A 26294-nucleotide genomic window follows, 5' to 3' on the forward strand; every position below is an offset into this window, starting at 1 on the left:
GCGGACGTCGGCGACGAGCAGCAGGAGGTGCGCCGCCCCGTGACCGACGCCAGCGGCGGCTTTGCGGCCGCCAGAGAGAGGCGCGGCGCTGACGGCGCCACCCAGCGCCGCCCAAGCCACCGGAGGTCGCCGCGTGGCCTTCCACTCCCCAGAACACGCTGCCACTCTCGTCGTGAACCGCTGGGCGCGGAGCGTGCTCTCTGCCGCCGTCGTGCCCGTGCGGCCACCCCACCGTGGACTGGCGCCGTTACGCCAAGACCGACCAGGATTAGCGGGGGAACGACACCAGTAACTTCCACTGATGCTGCCTGGCCACTCAAACCTCCTGCCAATCCACTGCATCGCCGTAATTGCTCGCCGGAGATTCTCCGTTCACGGCCACCCCGTCGATCCGCCTATAAATAGAGGCCCCGAGCTTCAACTCGAACCCACACCACCTTTGCACTCCACCTAGAGCATGCCTAGCCACTGGAAGAGCCCCGAGGAGGTCTCCTTCCTCGACTCCGGCCGCCGCGACCCGCCACGGGATCCAGCTTGATTCGCTCCCGTGCGTGCGCCTCTGCCTCCCATCTCTTGCCAGTAGCTTCACTATGCATCCCTCCTTCTGACCCGCGCTTCAATTCGAAGTTTGCAGCCCTCCACCGGAGTTCTCCACCATCACCCGAGCCGCCGTCCGCCGGAGAAAGTGTCGCCGTCGACGTGGTGCTCCCCGTTGGTCGAGTCCACCACCCATCGACGCGGAAGGACACGCTGAAGCTCTTGGTACACTCCGATCCCCCTGTCTCGTCGTGGTTCGACGCCGGCGACCACCGCAGTCTTCGGGCGCCGGCGAGCTTTTTAAACCTGACACGTGGGACCCCCCTGTCAGCCTCTCTTCTGTTTCCCCTCGCGAACCGTTTTCCGTTGGCGCCTTCGGGCAAATATGCTTTCCCTTTGAGCTTGCGCGTTTCTATTCGAAGCGTTTTCTATTTTCTTAGTTTAAACCCTGGAACTTTTCTGTTTCATTACAGATGAGTCCCTGGACAGAAACCTTTATAACTTTTTGATAAAAGGTGATTTTTGAGTGATTCTTTTTCTGACAGTCTTAAAATTTTGTCTAGTTTTTTATGAGATTTATTTGGAAAATTTTTGGAGAAGTTTTTATGCACGCGTTGGTTTTCACGTTAGTGCCCGTTTTCGTTATTGCCGTAGGTTCCGGAAGAGGTGACGGAGCCGCGAACTTCGCCGAGCTAGACTCCGACTTCTCCGAACCAGGCAAGCATGTTTGAACCTTTGATATGATAGGTGTTTTGCATGTTTGCGTGACAGTTTGTGCGTGGCATATGAGTGTCAGTGAGTACCTCGTTGCTTGTGAGGCAACTATCCGCATTATCCAAAGTCGCGATGATCTCTTGTGAGAGATGGCCTAATCATGTGGTGACATGAAGGGCAGCAAGGTGGTACTGTTGTAGCATACCAGCCTTGCGTCATCCGACAACTTCCGACGTTAACGTGGACGGAGTCACGTTATTGTTCTTTCCCCTTCCGTGCTACCACATGTTTCATTTGCCAGGATGCGGTTTAGTAAGTTGGTAACCTCTTTCCGTGTACACACCAAACAGAGGGGCCGGGATGATGGTACCTTGGCCCAGGATTAAAGCCAGTCATCCGGTCAGGGGGCATGGGTGTTTCCGGTTGGGACCGAGAGGGGGGGCACCCCCTTAGAGCGCGCGTATAGACATTTGATCCCATGCTACGCGAGGTTGTAGCCTCCCCGTCTCAAGGTTTTTCTTGAACGTTGCCGAGGGTGATCCCTGGCTTCGGAATGTTGAATGGGTGTGTACTGGTTAGACGTGTTTCTTCCAAAACACCGTAAACGGAACTAGTCCCCGTGACTACTGAAATCCGTTGGCTGTGGTTAAGTACAAACTCTGCAGAGTCAATTCCTTCCAAGTCATCATGATCAATAGGGTAACCAGTATATCCATATCTATCCTCGTGGAAATTTTATCCCCGGTGAACAAGCTCAAGTGGTAAATCCAGTTTAATTATTGTTACTGTGGATGGACTAACCTTATATTTGTCTCATACTTGTAATAATTTATAATCTCGAGCTACTGAATTATTGAGCTACAATATAAGCCCTTTATGTGATGTCGCTCAGACGTCCGACTGTGGCATGTTCGTCTTTTATTTTCTGTTATAAGCCCTTTATGTGGTGTCGCCCTAACGCCCGACTGCGGCATTATTATTCTTGCAGTTTCCTCTCGAGGAGTTATTCAGACACTCGTTTGGCACCGGTATTACTATTATTGCAGTTTCCTCTCGAGGAGTCATTCAGACACTCGTTTGGCACCAGTATTACTAGTCTTGCAGTTTCCTCTCGAGGAGTCATTCAGACACTCGTTTGGCACCAGTATTACTTTTCTTGCAGTTTCCTCTCGAGGAGTCATTCAGACACTCGTTTGGCACCAGTATTACTATTCTTGCAGTTTCCTCTCGAGGAGTCATTCAGACACTCGTTTGGCACCCAGTATTTATTATCTCTATGTCTGAACGCACTGGTTAATCTGTTCATATGCTTCATGTTTACATTTGTTATATCTTATGTCCGAACTGTCTTGCGAGTACTTTCATAGTACTCACCTGGCTTGTTGATTTGACCAGATGTTGACGAAGGCGATCTCTTGGATGAAGAGTTTGATAGTGCGTCCGACGCCTAGAGGAGTCCCAGTCAGTCCTGTGCGATCCCGGATATAGGTCACTTGTATTGTATACGCTTCCGCCACCCGCAATAAGTCTCCTCGAGCCTCACTCCAACGCTCGAAGAGCTGTAGTTTTCAGGAGTCACATCACCCACTCCGTTGTGATATTTCCACCACCGTTGTTATCGTGATTTAGTAGTTATGCCACCCTATCCGCCGTTATGTTTTATCGGCGTGTCTGTAATAAATTGTTGAGCAGTCTCCACTCAACCTTGTATTATATTCAGTACTCCTGGTATTTTTCTTCTGTGACCAAGATATTGTCTACCAGTGAGAAGGGATTCTTCTGCACTGGTCCATAAAAGGGATTGGTCTCTCAATAATTATTTTATTGAAAAACCGGTCGTGACAAGCTTGGTACCAGAGCCAGGCTGACTGTAGGAAGCCACTAGGTGCGATCGCTAATCGGTTATTAGCGTCTTTTGTGCTTTTTCAGCATTTTGCAATTGTAGCTATTTTCTGTTGGTCATCATAAATTTATGACATGACTACTCAGAATTTTTGCCTACTTTTGTAGATGGCTGGCAGCAGCTGTGAGAATCGAGTGTTCACAAACGTGCCCGAGGGGTTTGTCAAGCTCCTCGTCTCCATCACCAAGCTCGCGCTCGGGCCAGCGACTCGCCCGGAGTTCACACTTTATCAGCACAAGCTCAGCGACGACGTGTCTATGCACCAAGCTGTGGTGCAATTCAAGGGAGGACGTTCTACAGCTCGCCACTTCCATTTTGTGGGTAGGGCCATGCCTACGGAGAGGCATGCCATGCAGATGGCTGCCCGTGCGGCGATAGCTCGTCTTCGGGATATCCTTCCTACGATGAAGACTCGCCGCTACCGCTACCTCCCATGCCATGTGCCATACACCAGTCACTATGCATTCACCTGCCATCGGGGAGAACGAGATGAAGCCATCGAGATGGTTGTGGAGTATCTCAAGGCTCTGGAGGAGTCTTTCGACAACCTCGTAGACGATCTGGTGGCTGCCCGCATGGACTTAGTCCGGGGCGGTCCTGCCAGCAGGAAGGAGCTTCTCCACACGGCTCCGCCTCTGACATTCGTCTCGTCTTCAGCCTCTTATGCACCAGCCGTTTTGGCCACTGCTCGCCGTCTGCCTACAACTGAGGCGTTCGACCGAGTCATCGCTCCTATTCCAGTCAGAGCTAGACCGCCTGCCGCACCCGCTCTGCCGCCCGTCGCTCCCGCACCATCACCGCAGCGCAGTGTTACGCGCCAGGAGCCAGCTAGAGAGGAGGTGGAGGTTGATTCTCCTGGACCACTGAGTCTTGCCCTCGGCAAGGGAAAGGACATCGTCACCATCTCCGACTGAGAGCACCGAGTAGCCGCGCGTTATGTCTGCTTGTATGATGTGTTTTTGCTGTACGCTAGTTTGTATTAGTGTGTTCGTTGCTTTCCGGAGGAGTACGCTAGTCTAAATAACATGTCAGGATTGTGTACGCACATCCTGAGTGCTGTATCATGTGTTTGTATTTCGCGTGTAAGATTTGTGTTAAGCGGTCTTTTCTCCGTGCAAAATCGTTTATGTTTTCTTGAAAACCTTGAGGTCTTTTAAATTGTTGCCTTGCAAGTTTTTCCTTGTGCCACACAGTTCTTCTTATGAGTTTTTGCTAAATAATACCCCCAGACTGGAAAAATGTCTCGCCCGTGGACTCGCTCCATGCCCAATCAGCCAGAAGAGGTATATGGGACACAGACTAGCAACAATTTCACTCAGGGTCAGTCCAGTCAACAGGACAGCGAAGCAGCCCTGTCTCAAGTATGCCGCCTTTTTGAACAAAGCCAGCAACAGCACCAAGAGATGATGCGACACGTCATCAATATGGGAAACCACCGTGAGCCATACCAGCCACACTCCAAGTTGTCTGAGTTACAGAAGACTCGCCCTTCAACATTTGCTCACACCGATAGGCCACTTGAAGCCGACGATTGGCTTCGAGACATTGAAAGGAAACTGATTATTGCTCAGTGTTCAGATCATGAGAAGGTGCTTTATGCGCCACATTATCTTACTAGAGCAGCTGCAGCATGGTGGGAAAACTTCCTACACATGCATCCCAGTGAACACAACATCACCTAGGAGGAGTTCAAGGAAGGCTTCCGTGGGGCACACATCCCCAGGAGCATCATAAAAATCAACAAGAGAGAATTTGATGACCTGAAGCAGCGAGGCATGTCAGTGACAGAATACAATGGTCAGTTTACCCAGCTGTCTCGTTATGCCTACGACGAGCACATGACAGAAAACAAGATGGAAAAATTCCTGGACGGCCTGGCACCAGCACTAAGATGCCAACTGATTGTACACACCTTTCCGGATTTTAAAACTCTGGTGGACAAGGCCATTACCTTGGAGAATGAGCGCCGTAGTCTGGAAGACATCCGTAAGCGAAAGAGGGACAAGACGACTCTTGCTCGCAACAACCGAGGCAAGGCTGAGGTTCCAAGGACAGAAGCAAGGAGATCCACGACTACCGATCCAAGGCCCGTCAGACAGTTTCATGCCAGGGACAAAGAGTTCACGTACCGTCCAGGGGTCACATGTTATGCTTGTGGTGAAGAAGGGCACTATGCCAAACAGTGTCCAAAGCCAAGGAACTCGGCTCCCAAGCCGAACAATGGTGGGAATAATCCAGCCCCCAAGCGCAACAATTTCAACCCCAGCAACAACCACAGGAAGGGTCACCTAAACCTTGTGACAAGAGAAGAAGCCCAGAATGCCCCAGACATCGTGCTCGGTACGTTCCCTGTCAACACAGTACCTGTCACGGTTTTGTTTGATTCTGGAGCTTCCCATTCGTTCGTTTCGAAGAGTTTTGTTTTGCAACATGGTTTTCCGATACTTCCCTTGGAAAAATCTATGATCATCAAGTCCCCCGGAAATAAGCAAATCACGCAGAGTTACTGCCAAGGAGTGGTCATTGAGTTCGAAGGACTACAGTTCCAAGCAAATCTCATCGTGTTGGAGAGTAAAGGACTGGATGTCATTTTAGGGATGGACTGGTTGACCACCAACAAAGGATTCATCGACTGTTTCAATCGGACCGTGATTCTCACTCACCATCATGGCAAAACAATAAAGGTCACAGCTCAAAAAGGGCCACGATCACGGCAACCAAAGCTGAACAAAGTGGACATTTTAGAACTAAGAAAAGTTCCAGTGGTATGCGAGTTTCCTGACGTATTTCCCGAAGAACTACCAGGCATGCCACCAGACCGAGAGATAGAATTCAGCATCGAACTAGCACCTGGCACCGCTCCCATTATAAGAAGCCTTATAGAATGGCACCCTCAGAATTGGTGGAGTTGAAAAAGCAGATAAAGGAATTATTGGACAAAGGATTTATTCGAGCCAGCTCCTCACCATGGGTTTCGCCAGTGTTGTTCGCCAAGAAAAAGGATGGGACACTGAGACTGTGTATAGACTATCGAGCTCTCAATATGGTCACCATCAAAAACAAATATCCGATGCCACGGATAAATGATTTGTTTGACCAGCTCGCACAAGCCAAGGTGTTCTCAAAAATTGATTTGAGATCGGGATATCATCAATTGAAAGTACGGACAGAAGATATCCCCAAGACAGCATTCACTTCCAGATATGGATTATATGAATTCACAGTGATGCCTTTTGGACTGACAAACGCCCCCGCATATTTCATCCACCTCATGAACAAAGTGTTCATGAAATTCATGGACAAATTTGTTGTGGTATTCATTGACGATATTCTGGTTTACTCAAGGACACCAGAAGAGCATGCTGAGCATCTCAGAATTGTTTTGGGAGAATTAAGGAAACACCAATTGTATGCCAAATTTAGCAAGTGTGAATTTTGGCTAAGACAAGTTGGTTTTCTGGGCCATATTTTGAACCAAGAAGGCATAGCCGTAGACCCGGAAAAGGTCAAAGCCATACTTTACTGGAAGCCGCCCGCCAACGTTACAGATGTGCGGAGTTTTCTGGGAATGGCCGGATATTACAGAAGATTTATCGAAGGATTCTCCACTGTGGCAAAACCAATAACTCAGTTGCTCAAGAAGGACAAGAAATTTGTATGGACGGAAGCATGCGAGAAAAGCTTCCAAGAACTCAAGAAGAAGCTGACAACCGCATCGGTCTTAACTGTGCCAGACATACACAAGAGTTTTGAAGTATATTGTGACGCGTCCCGAAAAGGCCTCGGATGTGTATTAATGCAGGATGGCAAAGTTGTCGCATATGCCTCCAGGCAGCTGCGGAAACATGAGGAAAATTACCCAACACATGACTTGGAGCTAGCAGCAGTCATACATGCACTCAAGGAGTGGAGGCACTTTTTGTTGGGAAATCGCTGTGAAATATATACGGACCATAAGAGCCTCAAATATATCTTCACGCAGCCAGAGCTAAATTTACGCCAACGACGCTGGTTGGAATTGGTCAAGGACTATGATGTTGGTATTCACTACCATCCAGGGAAAGCAAACGTAGTGGCCGATGCACTTAGTCGAAACCCCAGCCCGGACAATGACAGTCCCCAAGACTTGAGGCCTGAGTTTCAGCAAGAGTTCGCAAGGCTCAACATGATGTTAGTCTCAGAGGGCACCGTATCAAATCAGGAGATACAACCCACCCTTATGGAACAAATTAAGAAGGCCCGGTAGGGGCATCCCAGCATCGAAGGTATAAAACGAAAAATGAGTCTTGGCAAAGCAACCGAGTTCGTCACAGACAATGAAGGAATCTTATGGTACGGGACAGACTTTGCGTACCTGACGATGAAGGACTCAAGCAACAAATCCTAACCGAAAGCCATACCGCTCCATACTCGATCCACCCTGGAGGAACCAAAATGTACAAGGACATTCAGGAAAGATTTTGGTGGCACGGTATGAAAAGAGATATAGCCACATTTATTGCTTGTTGCGATTCTTGTCAGCGCATCAAGGCCGAGCATCAAAAGCCAGCAGGGCTACTCCAGCCAAACAGGATACCGGAGTGGAAATGGGATGAAATAGGAATGGACTTCATTGTCAGATTACCGCGATCACAACGCGGAAATGACGCCATATGGGTCATCACAGACCGACTAACCAAGGTTGCTCATTTCATTCCCGTGAAGACAACCTACTCCACACAAAGGGTAGCCAAGCTTTATCTCTCTCGTATAGTCTGTCTTCATGGAGTCCCAAAGACTATAATATCCGACCGAGGCACCCAGTTTGTCTCCCAATTTTGGGATCACCTACAACAAGCTCTGGGCACACAGCTAGCTTTTAGTACAGCGTACCACCCTCAGACTGATGGACAAACGGAGCGTGTAAACCAAATCCTTGAGGATATGCTAAGAGCCTGTGTGCTCACCTATGGATCCAGTTGGGAAGAGAGTTTTCCGTATGCCAAATTTGCTTACAACAACAGTTACCAAGCCAGCTTGCAAATGGCGCCCTTTGAAGCATTATACAGACGGAGGTGTCGTACCCCACTGAATTGGTCAGAAACAGGCGACAGCCGTATCTTCGGCCCAGACATGCTTAAAGAGGCCGAGGAGAAAGTGAAGCAGATCAGGGACAGACTGAAGACAGCGCAGAGCCGACAAAAGAGCTACTACGATCAGAAGCATCGTGAGGTCAGTTTTGAACCCGGTGATTCCGTGTACCTACGAGTGTCTCCTATGAGGGGCCTGCAACGGTTCAAAATTAAGGGGAAGCTAGCCCCGAGATTTATTGGACCATTCCGGGTAGAGGCACGAAGAGGCACAGTGGCCTACAAACTGAGCTTACCCAAGGAACTATCAGACGTCCATGATGTATTCCACGTCTCGCAATTGGGAAAATGTGTGAGTAACCCGGAGAAGCATGTACCTCAGGAGAGCGTTGATGTGCAACCAGATCTCACCTACAGAGAAAGGCCAGTAAGGATCTTGGAAGAGTCTGAACGGAGGACCCGTCAGAAAACGACAAAGTTTTTCATAATTCAGTGGAGCAACCATACTGAGGATGAAGCTACGTGGGAAAGGGAAGATTTTCTCCAGGCAGAATATCCATACCTATTTGAGGATCAGCAGAAATCTCAAGGACGAGATTTTTCCTAAGGGGGTAGGTGTTGTGACACCCAAAATTTTATTTGGATTTTTCAAAAAAAGATTTTTTATTTGAATTGAGGGAGGTGGTTTAAATATATTTTTAAAGAACCCTCCCTTTCAAATCATATTTTTTTATGGCAAGAGTTTTAGTTGGATTCACCCAAGACTTGTTTTGATCTTGGAGGTTCTTGTTTTTATTTGGACTCAAACCAAAATGCTTTTCACTTGGGAAAATGCCTTTTGAAAATCTCTTTGAAAATGCACTATGGCTTTTGGATAAATCCTTTGCCACTTTCAACAATTCTCTCTTGCCATGGCCTTAGTGCAAATCCACTCTCCTAAACCTTCCCTCATCTTTGGATCATGATTTGCTTCAAATCCAGCAAGATGGACCTCTCCTTATATTTATTTTTCTTTTAAATCACATTCAAACAATTTCTGCCCTCTACTCTAGCCCTTGGAGGTTTACAAAGGAACTACTCTTTCTGCTTTGATTCTTGCCCCCAAACCTTTTCCCCTTCCTTGTCCTTTGAACCCTCAACCAGGATCCATGAAGATCCACTGGTCTTCAGTTCAAAATTTTCAAACTACACTTGCTGCAAGTTTGGACCAGATTTGTCAAATTTGGTGAAATTCATTCAAATCCTTCTCCAAAATTTCTGAGTAAAATCAGGCAGCCTCTGGGTGCATTGAGTGGTCACCTCACCAAGTCCCAGCCCCAGGAAAAAATTTCTGCTTGCCTAATCATTCTGTCGAACACCTGCAGTGCTTTGTCAATGTCAAGTTCAGAGATTAAGAAATTCAGTTTCAGTGCACTGTCGTTTTCTTCAGAACCCGACGTCGATCTCGCCAGTGCCGTGGTGTCGCCGTGCGCCCTGCGCTTTCCTCCTTGTCTTCTGCACCGCACGATCGCCTGGCACCTTGCGGACGTCGGCGACGAGCAGCAGGAGGTGCGCCGCCCCGTGACCGACGCCAGCGGCGGCTTTGCGGCCGCCAGAGAGAGGCGCGGCGCTGACGGCGCCACCCAGCGCCGCCCAAGCCACCGGAGGTCGCCGCGTGGCCTTCCACTCCCCAGAACGCGCTGCCACTCTCGTCGTGAACCGCTGGGCACGGAGCGCGCTCTCTGCCGCCGTCGTGCCCATGCGGCCACCCCACCGTGGATCGGCGCCGTTACGCCAAGACCGACCAGGATTAGCGGGGGAACGACACCAGTAACTTCCACTGATGCTGCCTGGCCACTCAAACCTCCTGCCAATCCACTGCATCGCCGTAATTGCTCGCCGGAGATTCTCCGTTCACGGCCACCCCGTCGATCCGCCTATAAATAGAGGCCCCGAGCTTCAACTCGAACCCACACCACCTCTGCACTCCACCTAGAGCACGCCTAGCCACTGGAAGAGCCCCGAGGAGGTCTCCTTCCTCGACTCCGGCCGCCGCGACCCGCCACGGGATCCAGCTCGATTCGCTCCCGTGCATGCGCCTCTGCCTCCCATCTCTTGCCAGTAGCTTCACTATGCATCCCTCCTTCTGACACGCGCTTCAATTCGAAGTTTGCAGCCCTCCACCGGAGTTCTCCACCATCACCCGAGCCGCCGTCCGCCGGAGAAAGTGTCGCCGTCGACGTGGTGCTCCCCGTTGGTCGAGTCCACCACCCACCGACGCGGAAGGCCACGCTGAAGCTCTTGGTACACTCCGATCCCCCTGTCTCGTCGTGGTTCGACGCCGGCGACCACCGCAGTCTTCGGGCGCCGGCGAGCTTTTTAAACCTGACACGTGGGACCCCCCTGTCAGCCTCTCTTCTGTTTCCCCTCGCGAACCGTTTTCCGTTGGCGCCTTGGGCAAATACGCTTTCCCTTTGAGCTTGCGCGTTTCTATTCGAAGCGTTTTCTATTTTCTCAGTTTAAACCCTGGAACTTTTCTGTTTCATTACACATGAGTCCCTGGACAGAAACCTTTATAACTTTTTGATAAAAGGTGATTTTTGAGTGATTCTTTTTCTGACAGTCTTAAAATTTTGTCTAGTTTTTTATGAGATTTATTTGGAAAAATTTTGGAGAAGTTTTTATGCACGCGTTGGTTTTCACGTTAGTGCCCGTTTTCGTTATTGCCGTAGGTTCCGGAAGAGGTGACGGAGCCGCGAACTTCGCCGAGCTAGACTCCGACTTCTCCGAACCAGGCAAGCATGTTTGAACCTTTGATATGATAGGTGTTTTGCATGTGTGCGTGACAGTTTGTGCATGGCATATGAGTGTTAGTGAGTACCTCGTTGCTTGTGAGGCAACTACCCGCATTATCCAAAGTCGCGATGATCTCTGGTGAGAGATGGCCTAATCATGTGGTGACATGAAGGGCAGCAAGGTGGTACTGTTGTAGCATACCAGCCTTGCGTCATCCGACAACTTCCGACGTTAACATGGACAGAGTCACGTTATCGTTCTTTCCCCTTCCGTGCTACCACATGTTTCATTTGCCAGGATGCGGTTTAGTAAGTTGGTAACCTCTTTCCGTGTACACACCAAACAGAGGGCCCGGGATGATGGTACCTTGGCCCAGGATTAAAGCCAGTCATCCGGTCAGGGGGCATGGGTGTTTCCGGTTGGGACCGAGAGGGGGGGCACCCCCTTAGAGCGCGCGTATAGAAATTTGATCCCATGCTACGCGAGGTTGTAGCCTCCCCGTCTCAAGGTTTTTCTTGAACGTTGCCGAGGGTGATCCCTGGCTTCGGAATGTTGAATGGGTGTGTACTGGTTAGACGTGTTTCTTCCAAAACACCGTAAACGGAACTAGTCCCCGTGACTACTGAAATCCGTTGGCTGTGGTTAAGTACAAACTCTGCAGAGTCAATTCCTTCCAAGTCATCATGATCAATAGGGTAACCAGTATATCCATATCTATCCTCGTGGAAATTTTATCCCCGGTGAACAATCTCAAGTGGTAAATCCAGTTTAATTATTGTTACTATGGATGGACTAACCTTATATTTGTCTCATACTTGTAATAATTTATAATCTCGAGCTATTGAATTATTGAGCTACAATGTAAGCCCTTTATGTGATGTCGCTCAGACGTCCGACTGTGGCATGTTCGTCTTTTATTTTCTGTTATAAGCCCTTTATGTGGTGTCGCCCTGACGCCCGACTGCGGCATTATTATTCTTGCAGTTTCCTCTCGAGGAGTCATTCAGACACTCGTTTGGCACCAGTATTACTATTCTTGCAGTTTCCTCTCGAGGAGTCATTCAGACACTCGTTTGGCACCAGTATTACTATTCTTGCAGTTTCCTCTCGAGGAGTCATTCAGACACTCGTTTGGCACCAGTATTACTATTCTTGCAGTTTCCTCTCGAGGAGTCATTCAGACACTCGTTTGGCACCAGTATTATTATTCTTGCAGTTTCCTCTCGAGGAGTCATTCAGACACTCGTTTGGCACCCAGTATTTATTATCTCAATGTCTGAACGCACTGGTTAATTTGTTCATATGCTTCATGTTTACATTTGTTATATCTAATGTCCGAACTGTCTTGCGAGTACTTTCATAGTACTCACCTGGCTTGTTGATTTGGCCAGATGTTGACGAAGGCGATCTCTTGGATGAAGAGTTTGATAGTGCGTCCGACGCCTAGAGGAGTCCCAGTCAGTCCTGTGCGATCCCGGATATTGGTCACTTGTATTGTATACGCTTCCGCCACCCGCAATAAGTCTCCTCGAGCCTCACTCCGACGCTCGAAGAGCTGTAGTTTTCAGGAGTCACATCACCCACTCCGTTGTGATATTTCCACCACCGTTGTTATCGTGAGTTAGTAGTTATGCCACCCTATCCGCCGTTATGTTTATCGGCGTGTCTGTAATAAATTGTTGAGCAGTCTCCACTCAACCTTGTATTATATTCAGTACTCCTGGTATTTTTCTTCTGTGACCAAGATATTGTCTACCAGTGAGATGGGATTCTTCTGCACTGGTCCGTAAAAGGGATTGGTCTCTCAATAATTATTTTATTGAAAAACCGGTCGTGACAATGGCGCCGCATGCATCGCTGGTCTGGGCGCATGTTGAAGCAAGGCGAGGCGGCGACGGACGGGACGGGCCCCGTTCCCGTCCCCGATAAAGCGAAGGGACACCTAAGGATGCATTAAATGCGTCTTATCCTGTAATACGGGCGATAAGCTCATAGTACTGTAGACCTTTCCACCTCCTGTGTGCCACTGTGGCAGCCCCTTTCAACTATAAAAGGAGGCCCATGGCATACTGGAGAAGGATTCGGCTCTTTTGGGCAAGTTGCACCCCGTAGCTAGCTCAAGAACACAAGAACACTCAATACATCCACCAAAGCAGGACTAGGGTATTACGCACCTTTGCGGCCCGAACCTGGGTAAATGATTTGTGTGCTTCCTGTTAGACCTGCTCTTCTCACAACCCCGCGCCCCGCCAACCGTAGTAGGGATTCTTGTGATCCCATAGGTGTCGTTTCCACCGACACCCCCCCCCCCCCCCCGCTGAGCTGCCCAAGGTGATTTTCTTCTTTGCCGATCTCGATTGTGGTTTTTCATCTAAGTATGTGGTGATGAATAATGCAAAATTTTATTAGCTTCGATGCCATGCTATACATAGTGGTTTAAATAACTTGCGTTTCTTATACTGGAAAGTAATTCAGAATTTGTTTCTGTTTCAATTAGAGCCCTGATGCAGACAAGGATTGTGTGGTTGTACATGTCAGTCGCTATGAGGCGGATGACCTGAATATACGCACTGGGAAAACAGAGTTTTTAGGCTATTTGATCCTGGAAGCCATTTGCGCTTATACCAATGAAGAGTTGTATTCCAGCCTCATTGTTGTCAGGCGTGTTGTCCACGGTGTACTGAAGCACAAGAAGTTCAAAGCTACTCCTTAGTTTGTGAGGCATACTGTTCTTGTCAAGCTTACGCAGGAAGATGACGTGGCATGCCTCCAAAAACAAGTTTATGAGTGGCAAGGCCACAAGGTTGTCTTCATGAAGGTTCACAGGATTGAGCTGCTGCCGGACGTCCTCGATGATGTTCATGGCAAGGTCAGTCTTGTGTCTAGCCCAAATTAGATCGAGGCATGAAATAGTTTCCCTAGCTAGTGTATAATAGTAGTTTGGATTGTGTCTGATTATCCGAACCTTGCCTGTTATCGAGCCCTCTGGGGCTAGTACTCTGTTTGAATACGTCTATGGGAACTGCTGCTACTTTTGTGTGCCCGTGAATCATGTGAGAACCATCGTAATTGTTGCCGAAACAGATGCGTCCTCACTAGTTTTTTCATGAATATGGCATGGTAAGACATAAGTTGTCACGGTTTATCATATGAGCAGTGTGTGTTTTGATGAAATAGAGTACTCGTTCGAGAATTGTGCGCCGACATATACATAAGTACTTGTAAACATTGTTGGTGCTACCCCACTTGTAAGCAGTTGTGCAAAACACGGCACATTGGCTCAGCTCGCTTCAACACTAGGCTATCGACCAGCTAACAGTCAACAATCTGCTCTCTGACATATAAGCAACTATGTATCTTGTTACAGTGGTTCATGCAGTTAACTGAGGCCACAATGTAAATTCCAAACGTTCACACGCTAGTCCAGCGTTCATGTGGAACACTCACATTAAATTCGGCTTCATAAAAACATGAAAAGCATAAGTTAAGCAATTTTATACATCTCAATGATTCATAGAACATAACAAACATATACTAGTTCACAGCAAAAGACAAAGTTGTGAGAAGGTTTACAAATCAGGAAAAAACAAGCAAGGCTTCTCTGAGCAAAGGGCCTCCCGGCAGGCTTAAATTTTGTAGAGTTCACTCTGGTTTTTTCTTGTTGCCACCATCCAGGGTTAGGTTCTCTCATTCCAGAATAACCAATTATAATTGTGTTCTCAGCTGGAATGCTGAACTGAACCATGTAGTGTACTGACCAGCTGAAAGTCTTGTGCATTCCACTAAATTTAAGCACCGCTATTTGCATAAATAAGCAGACCACAATGCCTCTTGTCCGCGCACCTGGCCAAAAAACCGTCGTGCAGCCGTGCCAGCTAGTCCTCGGTCCATGGATGAACTGGTAGAAAGTGCATTCCGGACTAGGATGCAGTTGTTTTCGCTCGTGCCTACACTGCAATCAGGAAGTAAAACGTATGAATCAACTTCCTTTATATTGCGTTGGTCATTCTACCTAGTAACTACCAATGTAGGAATACCTGGAAGACGGGTGTTAGACGACGGCAACGAGGGATAGCCATCTCATTTTGCGCAGTTCTACTAAAACTAAGGTGTGTGCTTTTGATTGCGTGGATAGAAACGATACGGAGACAGACATCCCGAAACGATATGGAGACAGACATCCCTGTTTGCGCAAATATGAAATACGGTTATTTAAATAGTGACAGATATTTGCAGTGGCGTATGATTAACAGCAGCATCTATTGTGTTATAATTGGCACTAGATTGACAGTATGAAAGTGTCCTTAAGTAAGTAGCATCACATCACATCAACACTGCCACTAGATTAACATGCAGAACAATAGCATTAGTATTACTGTCATGAGAGTAGCACATGGTCAGTAAATGTGCAATCAAATTTGTGCAGTTCCACTGGGATGAAGCAATGTTAGTGGTGTGAGATTTAAGTGTAACTGCAAAAACATAATTCATGGGAAATAAAGCAAGGCGGAAGCACTTCATAAAATGGTGGTGGCATTGCTTCAATATATCGACGACACTAGACCATTACTTATAGTGACATTAGGTGGCATTGCTTAATGCTTCATGTGATTTTACATTAATGGTAGCGATATGGGCGTAGGGACAGTAGGGGCATAAAGTGGTGAGGCGGATGTGGTTGCCGAGAGCGGCAAACACTCAGGCAGCATGTCTGCATTTGTCCCATTTTTTATCTCCTCGGTGACATTTTCCTATGTGAGCACAGGAAATCTAGACCTGCTCATTCTCATTTGCGTTGTCCCCCAACACCCGTCACTTTCTTTCCTTTTTCAACCAAGAGATAGGTCCACTTCCCCCCACCATTCGCCATCCACCATGCTTTCTTCGTATTTTCAACCAAGAGACCGGTTGGGTAGCCAGTATCTACTACTTTCCCCCGTTTCCTCTTAGAACCAAGTCCTAGATTCATGCTACAGCTTTCCCACTTTCTTCCCTGTTTGAACCAACTCTTAGAGTTGACTGTATGAACTAGCTTTACCTCTAATAATAGTAAAAGTCTAGGTGGCTTTGGAACAGCGGACGGAAGTAGAAAAAGATCCACACGAAGCCAAGTAGGGAGCTGGGGCAGTAGAGCAAGGCAGGTTTCGAAGGAATATATACCTGAGGGTCGTCGGCATGTGGCAAAGACGGCGCCGGGAGGCCGCATCTTGGCCACAATACCGCAGGGTGGAAGATGGGGTCGGAGGCCCTCCCGAGCCGGCGCTCTCTCGGAGAGAACGGCACGGCCACTGATCGGGACGCGCGGGCAGCCGTTGGTCTCCTCCCTCGCCGCCGACGACAGCGTGAACGATGCACCTACACCCCTGCCCCGGCCAAGGTTGTCCGGCCGGATTTGTGACCAGCCGTGAGCTGAGAGAGAGTGTGGCCACCTATGTCTTGCTTAGATCTGGAGAGCATGAGAGAGTGAACGAGAGGAACCCTAGTAAAGCAAGCGCTAAGGCTCCTGCTTATATATATAATGGAGTGATTTTGTTGTACCAGCTTCAAAAAAATGCACTCCTACGTGTACCCGCGAGTGGGTCTGAGAGAACTAGTGCGTGTGTGCACCGCTTCTCTTCGTGAGAGTACAATATACTATGCCCAAAGAACGTTCACCACAAGAGTAATAGTATAAGTGTGTGACGTGTGAGCTAAAATAAAATGTGCGCGACGTCTTTTGTTTTTTAGAAGTTCTGAGGGTAGGGTGTGAAGAGCACATATGTGTGTGACGTCTACCTGCAGACAGACGGTGGATGCGAGAGGACTCGGGAGGGTGCGTGTGCGTGAGAGAGAGGGGGGCACGTATCAATGCAATGCATGTGTCCGTAAATCATTATCCGACAAACGTTCGCCACAAGCCTTTTCCTGACGAACACCGTAAGAACCGTTAGATCGGCATCCGACAGTGTCAGTTTTGCCATGTCATTTAACAGAACAGCCACTCCTCCTACACACAAATCTTCCACATGAGTGTTATTAACTGCCGTATGCTCCCTCCGTTCCAAAATGCAGTGCATATAGCTTTATTGAAAATTTGAACCTCGCAAACTTTTACCGAGTTTTCGTGTACCAAATTGCACATGTAGAATACCATGTATATATCATTTCATTCATCTTCGAGAGGTAACTATAAAGATGGGGGAGGAGTCTACAAAGAAAGACCATCGTATCACCTGCAGCAATTTCAACCATCCTTTGGTGTGGAGGAATATCATAGGAACTCTATGTGATATGATTTTTATAGGTTTTTTTCTTTAGAGCCAATTGGTTCATAGGAATAGATTCATATACTCCACATTTCAAAGGAAATAAACATGATATCATTTCTATAGCTTTAGAGCCACTTGGTTCATATGAATGGATTCCAATACTCCCATAATTTCAAAGGAAAATAAACATTAGTGTATATTCAATAGAAAAGTTCCTATGATATGAACCAAATTACATCTCTTTTCTAATCCCTCCTCATAGGAATTGAGATACATGTCATCTCTAGATTCAATAGAAAAGTTCCTATGATGTGAACCAAATGACATCTCTTTTCCAATCCCTAGTCATAGGAATTGAGATACTCCATGTCATCTCTTTCCCTACAACTTCCATGTATACATCTTCTATTCCTAAATAGCTAGTACAACCCACTACTAGCTTTTTTCCAAGACATGCAACTATGGCACAAGAAATATATAGTGTGCGAATAACTTTGAAAGATGGTCGTTGGATGAAGCTAATCTGACAGTGCAGAGATGGCAAATCCGAGCACTACTGGACGTTGGATATCATCAACATTCCACCAGATCTGCCACATGTACAATTTAGAAGACTCCATGGTTGAACTTAAGCATAATGCACAAACCTCAAAACACAAGCACTTCTCCTTTGTTCTAGAATCTTCCGTATCATAATTGATTTTTTTTAAATGAATTGCCATTATTTGTTTTTTACTTTATGCTTTATAATGCACAACTCCATGAATCTTAACATTTTTATAGAACTAATTGATTTTGAATGAGATGAACTATAAGAACTAAATGAACATCTACATCATGCATATATGACTCAAAGCTTTACATGCTATAGTGTGTATTTATTCATAATTTGGTTTCGGAATCTCATGCGTTCAATGCATGTGTACCTTACTAGTTTTGAGTAGAGTAGCAAATTTCACGCGGCCCTGGGTATATCAAAATGCAGGGCCCATGCATCATTGCCTTTCGGTCGAACCTACATCCACAATTTTTTGTACGTACTATATCTCCACTGGTCCCCGAACCCAAAATGCTGCCTCGTTCCTAAAACAAAGCGGCCCACACATATTTAAGGCGTTGACTCGAACTCAATCCCTCTCCCGTTTACTACGACGTGGCCCCACACGCTGTAGTAGTACTCCTACAAACCCTACCGCCGCACGCATCATCAGTTTTCTTCAAGAGGACAAGGGAGAAGCCGATTTGTAGTGGAGGCGCTTTAAAAAAATGATCTATAGTGGAGACCCCTACCCTAGGGTGACCTAGGTAGCTACCGCACGCATCATTGGTTTTCTCTTTTCTTTATGCTCTTGCGCCCTAGAGTGAAATGATGGTTGCTTCGTCCGTCCAGCTTAATGTGGGAAAGGTGGGGCTTTGTGATTTGACCCCTCATGGCTCATTTTCTACTACTGCGGTGCTACGACCGGGGTGCCTCCAATTCCAACCGCTGCTCCGAACTGTAATTTGGTGCATCGCACGTGGAACAAGACGGTGGATGAGCCACATGTCGGCCAAAGGGGTCCTGTTAAGTTTATCGCCATTTCATGTGCGGACTGACCCTGCTTGAGTCGCTACGCCAACACGACAGGTGCAGCCTACCACTTGCTTTTGCTCCTTGGTGAATCCCGACTATATTGATCTAAAACGATACGTACCGAACTACCCTCTCCGTCTCATTTTTTTAGGCGTCTCGGTTTATAGTACATGCACGTAGTTCTAGGTCATCCATTTGACTAACTAAATATGAGTTACTATGTCACAAAAAGTATATCATTGGATTATTAAGCGGATGTAGTTTCTAAACATATACTGTTCAAAACATATATAGCTAGTTAAATTCTCAACCTAGAACGACGTGCATGCCATGTAAACCGATACGGAGGAAGTATAGTAGTAAAAATGAGCTGATTTTACCGAGCGATTGGCGGGGGAGCATGGCCTGTCATGCGGTCCCACGTGTCATGATGTAGCAAGGCGATGTGCGTGTCCCTCTTGAGGCAGAAGCAATACTACGTGGTTTGAGATGATGGCGAACCGAAGTGTGCAATAATGGTTGCTTCGTCTGTCGGTGTCAAAACCGGCGGATCTCGGGTAGGGGGTCCCGAACTGTGCGTCTAAGGCGGATGGTAACAGGAGGCAGGGGACACGATGTTTACCCAGGTTTGGGCCCTCTCGATGGAGGTAATACCCTACTTCCTGCTTGATTGATCTTGTTGATATGAGTATTACAAGAGTTGATCCACCACGAGATCGTAGAGGCTAAACCCTAGAAGCTAGCCTATGGTATGATTGTTGTTGTCCTACGGACTAAACCCTCCGGTTTATATAGACACCGGAGGGGGCTAGGGTTACACAGAGTCGGTTACAAGGGAGGAGATCTACATATCCGTATTGCCAAGCTTGCCTTCCACGCCAAGGAGAGTCCCATCCGGACACGGAACGAAGTCTTCAATCTTGTATCTTCATAGTCCAACAGTCAGGCCAAAGTATATAGTCCGGTTGTCCGAGGACCCCCTAATCCAGGACTCCCTCAGTAGCCCCTGAACCAGGCTTCAATGACGATGAGTCCGGCGCGCAGATTGTCTTCAGCATTGCAAGGCGGGTTCTTCCTCCGAATACTCCATAGAAGATTTTGAACACGAGGATAGTGTCCGGCTCTGCAAAACAAATTCCACATACCACTGTAGAGAGAATAATAATATTTCCACAAATCTAATCTGTTGACACATGACATCACACCATGGCCTGGTCATTATTCAAACCGTTTTCCTCAACCAGCCACTGCACATATTGCGAGGCGGTTTTCTTGGCACGTCTTGTCGAAGCAGAGATCGTGTCCCCCTTATCACGGGATTCTCATCACTACGGGTGTGAGTAACCCAACCGCACCATCAATTACGGCGCTTGGGGAATAAGCGGTTTTACCAGGCAAGCGGGGAGGCGCAGAATCCCTGCTGCCTTTATAAGGGGATAAGGACTCCCTTTTGCACCCGCGCTTTCTACTTCCCGATCCATTCCCCTTCGCCCAAGCTCTGGCACCCAAGCGTTCATCTTCTCTGCCCACAAAGCCCTTCTGAAAATGTTCAGATCTGGAGCAGGAGGAAAATGGATGGCCTCTACCGTCCGGGAGAAGGATATCAAAAAGCTTCGGGAGGTCGGGTATCTGGCCAAGAAAATCAGCCATCGTCTCCCGACGGCGGGACAGATCGTCCCTACTCCGGAACCCCACGAGAGGGTTGTATTCCTCCCTCACTTTGTCCGCGGGTTAGGGTTTCCTCTCCACCCGTTCGTTTGCGGCATCATGTATTATTATGGGATCGATCTTCACGATCTGTCCCCTAATTCCTTCCTCAACATCTCGACGTTTATTGTCGTGTGCGAGGCTTTTCTCTGCATCTCGCCACATTTCGGCTTATGGCTGAAGATTTTTAATGTGAAGCGCAAGGTAGTGGGTGGCGAGCACGCCGAGTGCGGGGGCGCTATGGTGAGCAAGATGCCCAACGTTACATGGCCAACAGGCACCTTTAACGATTCCGTCAAGGAGTGGCAACAGCAGTGGTTTTACATCACCGAGCCGCGCGGCACGGAATGGGCCGCTACTTCCGAGTTTCGATCCGGTGCCCCCTGCGGCTTACATCCTGGGTCAAGAAGGGCCTGAACTGGTCCTCGTCCGACGAATTGTCGGTGCTCCAGACGCGCGTTAAAGATATGGGAGACAAGAACATTGAACTTGTCAACGTGGTCCAGGTGATGTTAGTTCGCCGGATCCTGCCTTGTCAACACCGGACTTGCAATCTATGGGAATTCGATCCGGCCAAAGCACCAAACCTTGCGAGAGCTTTTCGGCTCCTCGCACAAGGACATCTGGAAGGTGCTTTTCAAGTCCAGCAAATCATGGCCGGACTCCGCCGAAGACCGCGGGTACCAACTGTCCCGCCCTGCAAGTTCGGTAAGTAATCGTACTTTTTGTCCGCATAACCCAAGGGAAGCGCTTAATGTGTTTTCCACAAATCTCCTAGGGCTGGACGAAGAAGGCGGAGTGGATCCATTGTCCGGCCCCGCTGCCCGAAGAACCGGCCGTCCCACTTCTGACGAAGATGCTGGTCCCGACGCCTTACAAGGTGCCGAAGAAGACGGACGAGAAGGAGGCCAAAAAGACCCGGGGCGGCCTTCGTCGCCGCGGCATTTCGGACACAATATCCGAAGGCTTTGATGCCCGTTCCGCCTCTGAAGAGGACGAGGAGGAAGATGAATCCCCTGCAGGGGAAAGGAAGAAGAGGACGGCCTCCGCACACTTGGAGGCCGAGTCGCCTAAAAGGGGAAAAGCTCCTCTTCCGGAGGAGTCCACTACCGCCGTCGACAGCGGCCCGGCGTGGGATCCCAGGGCCCAGCCCCTGGTGAACTCGTGAGTATATACAGTCCAAATATATTTATGCGTCCAGACTCATCATGGCATAATATTTTAACCTGAGCCATATTTTTTGTAGTCCGGCGAGGTCCCGTACCGAACAATCCTCATCAGGGGATTCGCTGAGCTCGGATGCTATGGAAAGCGGGACGCCCCCGAAGGCCCCTTCCTTCGAACAGGTGAATACCACCGAGGCTTCGTCCCAGAGGGACCCGGGCCAAGGGGGAGAGGAAAAGACCGTGAAGACGGCGCCTGGAGGTCAAACTTCAGGGGCTGAACACATGGGGGAGGAAATTCCCATGGGAGCTGAAGACGGGGGCCATCTTAAATTCGGCTCCCAGCCGGATGCAGTTCCGGAGACCAATAAGGCTCTAGAATCAGGCATGCAGCCCCTCTCAGCTGGAGGGGGCATACCGGCAACCTCTGTCCAACCAGAGGTGTCGGATGCTTTGTTGGTGGCGCTGAAGAGCGCCTCCATCGTTGATGAACACCGTGCCCTTATGGGTGCAGTGATTGAGAAGATTCAGTCTACTGAGAATGGTCTGAATGGAGCCTGTATCAGCCTTTTAAAAGGTTTTGAGGTATGTTTTTCGAAGAGTGTCATGGTATGGATAGTAGCCCCTGATACACTGTTCGGTGAAAGAAAAAGCCGGACAGAGGATCAAATTTTATGTTCGCAGGAAGACTCATTGAATGACATCTATTTCTCTTCTGTTATAAGCAGGCGTCTGTAGCGGTTGCTGCCTCTCATACTGCGGAGATCTCCGGACTGAATCAAAGTCTGGAGCGGGCCAAAGAAGAACTTGGCCAGTTGAAAATGCAGTTGGGAGATAAACAAGGTATGCACAAGTCTTGTTCGCGTTTATTGCGAATGAATTTTCAGTATGATGAAATAGGCTTCATGATTTGCACTAGGGATGGTGACCGAAGTTGAGGCCCTTAAGAAGGCTGTGGCCGAGGCCGAGAAAAAGGCAACCACAGAGCAGGCTCTTCGTGAGAAGTACGAGGCCAGGGTTATTAAAGCTGAGCAGGAGCTACAAAGAGGCCGTGAAGAAATGCGAGACCTTGGAGCAGAGTTTAACGGAGAAAGAATCCGAACTCACCAAGGCGCATCAGGCCACGAGCTATGCCCGGGGGGAAACCCAAAGCACCCTGCAGGGGATCCAAGAGGCGAGGAAGATCGCGGCGGGTAAGGCTTTTTCCTTGTAAAGCAAGTATTTGAGGAGAAGATTATGTTTCTAATTTTGAATTCGGATTTCTCCAGGGGTATTGGCGGAGCTGCCCCGCAGCATATCGGATGCCGCCCAATTCTACCGGGCCGAAGAAAGGAACACTGCGGATAAGCTCTTCTGGTCGCAGTATTTGGCACCGAATTATCCGGTGCCTTTTGCCGATCAACTGAAATAGCTGATCGAACAGCATAAGGCAGCGGAACTAGCCATGAAGGATTTGATTATCCGGCTATGGCCTGCCGAGCCGATTCCAAGCAGCTACTTCGGGCTCGTGAAGCGGCTTGTAAGCGCTTGCCCTCGACTCGACGTCATCAAGCGGTCGGTCTGCATAGAGGGTGCGCGAATGGCCTTCGCCCGTGCAAAGGTGCACTGGGGTAAGATGGATGTTGAGAAGCTGATGACCGAAGGGCCGCCAGAGGGGAAGGAGCACCGCAAGCCCGAATTATATTATGAAAGTGTCCTGAAAGGATCCTACCTTGCAGCGGAGCTATGCACCAAGGATATTATATTTCCATGAATGCCAATCATGTTGTCCTTTGTAATGTTTGAACAAGGTCATTTATTTATTGCCTGTTATATAAAATTTTACCCTCCTGTGCGGCCGTTTTATATGTTAACCTGAGAGTAGGCCAGTCGTCAGCTTCTGCCCCCACGTAAGAAGTACGGTGGTGTTCGGGATAAACCTGAGCACTCTTTATCCTAGTTTTGGGTCCTTCGAAGGAGGTGCTCAACACAACGAACTAGGCAATCAGACTATAGGGCTTTATCACTCTCACTTAGCCATAGGAGCTTTAGTAAGGTAGGCGCAGCCCCTGGTGTTCGGAAGACCGTACTAGGGGCTCTATAAGCACCTGATCGGAGGAAAAACCGATCCATCGCACGCTGCATTGGTTATGGCATTATGCGGGAGAAATCCTTAAAGATTTTACGACCTCTCAAACAGCTAACCAGCTCTCGCCGTATCATGACAGTCAGTTTTCGGCTTTCTCTACTGAGGTGCTCGTCCGGAAGAACTGGGACACAATCGCAGTAGTTCTCCCAGTGCTACCTTAGCCGATATAGCGGAACGTAAGGTACCAAAACATGGGAGCCGGGCAAACCCAACTATTGACCGCATATAGTGCTATAAGTTCGGGGTGCCGAACTTTCACGAAGGTGTTCGGACTTTATTGTCGTACTGTGGGTAAAACGAAGCCCCTGGCACGTTTAAAGGCATATCGTGGTGTACGAATGCCACTTGACAAAAGAGTTTTAATAAGAAATGACAGCAGAAAAGCGTCATACAAATCCACATATTTTATTTGAATAGTACGTCAATGCGTATAAGACAGGTAATAATGGAAAAGAAATATGACTGTGGAACCTACTGAGACCAGGGAAGAAGAAGCTGCGTGCGGATCCGGAGTATAGTCGGATGGTCATCGCGGGGAATATCGAAGGATTCCCTTGCGCGTTCGGGCTACCTCCGTATCGCCCGTCCTGGTCAGCGCAAAGGTGAACCTGCGAAGGAAATGTAAGAAATGTTTGCGTGCCGGAGAGCGGTTGAGCCGCTGAGTGCGGCCTGTCCTGGCCTTCGCCGGAGTGTTTAACTGAGCTCCGGACGAGCCGGGCTATCCTTCCGCGAAGTAGTTCGCAGTCCTTTGACGGTGTCCGGGAGCCTGGCCGTCGACTCGGGGTTCGGCTGCAAAGTGCTGCTCGTTGCTTCTGCTGTTAAGGCAGTGGTGTACTCGTTGATGCCAAAGTAAAGTTCGTCCTTGCCATTAACCGTGATGACGCCACGTGGGCCGGACATTTTGAGCTTACGGTAGGCATAATGTGGCACCGCGTTGAATCGAGCGAACGCGGGTCGTCCGAGCAGTGCCTGATAATCACTGCGGAGGGGGACGATTTCGAAGATTAACTCTTCGGTACGGTAATTGTTAGGTGATCCGAAGACTACCTCAAGGGCGATGGAGCCTGTACAGCTGGCTTCCACACCTGGTATAATGCCTCTGAAAGTGGCTTTAGTGGGTTTGATCACCGAATGATCGATGCCCATCTTGCGCACTGTGTCCTGGTAAAGCAGGTTTAAACTGCTGCCTCTGTCCATAAGGACTCGTGTGAGGTGGAACCCGTCAATTATTGGGTCGAGGACTAGTGCGGCTAGGTTGCCCTGATTGGCGTTAACCGGACAATCCGTGCGGTTGAAGGTGACCGGCCCTAGTTTATATTGTGGGACGACTAGTTCCGTTAAGTTGGCATCCCTAGGGGTGCGTATCCGGTCCGGGTTGGGAATTTGGGTGGTGTTTACCACGTTCACCGTTTGGATTTGCGGGGGAAATTTCTTTTGCCCTCCTGTGTTCGGTGATCTGGGCTCTTCGTCGCCATCATCGCTTTGAGACCCTCCTTCACTGTTTTTGGCGCCTGCCCTGCCAGCTTGTTTGAAGACCCAGCATTCTCTGTTGGTATGGGTGGCTGGCATCCCTGGGGTGCCATGAATTTGGCATTGACGATCGAGTATGCGGTCCAGACTGGATGGACCCGAATTGTTATTTTTGAGGGGCCCTTTCCGCTGACCGGACTTTGAGCCACTAAACCCGGCATTAACTGTCGTATCTTCGGTGTTTTCACCATATTTGCGACGCTTGTGTTTGTTGCGTCGTGGTTTACCGTCGCTATCCCTGGCCTCTGATGTGCCAGGTTTGCTTGTTGTGTTGTTACTACGAGCCAACCAGCTATCTTCGCCCGCACAAAAGCGGGTCATAAGTGTCGTGAGGGCTGCCATGGATTTTGGCTTCTCTTGACCGAGGTGCCGGGCGATCCACTCGTCACGGATGTTATGCTTAAATGCTGCTAAGGCCTCTGCATCCGGACAGTCGACAATTTGGTTCTTCTTAGTTAGGAACCGGGTCCAGAATTTTCTGGCTGATTCCCCTGGCTGCTGAGTTATATGACTTAAATCGTCAGCATCCAGCGGTCGCACATAAGTGCCCTGGAAATTGTCCAGGAATGCATCTGCTAGGCTCTCCCAACTTCCGATGGAGTTTGCCGACAAGCTATTTAGCCAATGCCGAGCCGGCCCTTTGAGTTTTAGCGAGAGGTACCTGATGGCGTGTAGATCATCCCCGCGGGCCATGTGAATGTGGAGGAAGAAGTCTTCTATCCATACCGCGGGGTCTGTAGTACCATCATATGATTCAATGTTCACGGGTTTAAACCCTTCTGGGAATTCATGATCCATTACATCATCGGTGAAGCATAGGGGGTGTGCGGCGCCTCTGTGCCGGGCTATGTCACGACGCAGTTCATACGAGTCTTGTCTGCTGTATTTGGCCCAGCCGGATTTGCTTTTAGTGTATCTGGTGTGACGATCATCGTCACGCGTTGGGG

Source organism: Aegilops tauschii, chromosome 1, assembly GCF_002575655.3.
Source record: "Aegilops tauschii subsp. strangulata cultivar AL8/78 chromosome 1, Aet v6.0, whole genome shotgun sequence".
In the NCBI taxonomy this organism is placed as follows: Eukaryota; Viridiplantae; Streptophyta; class Magnoliopsida; order Poales; family Poaceae; genus Aegilops; species Aegilops tauschii.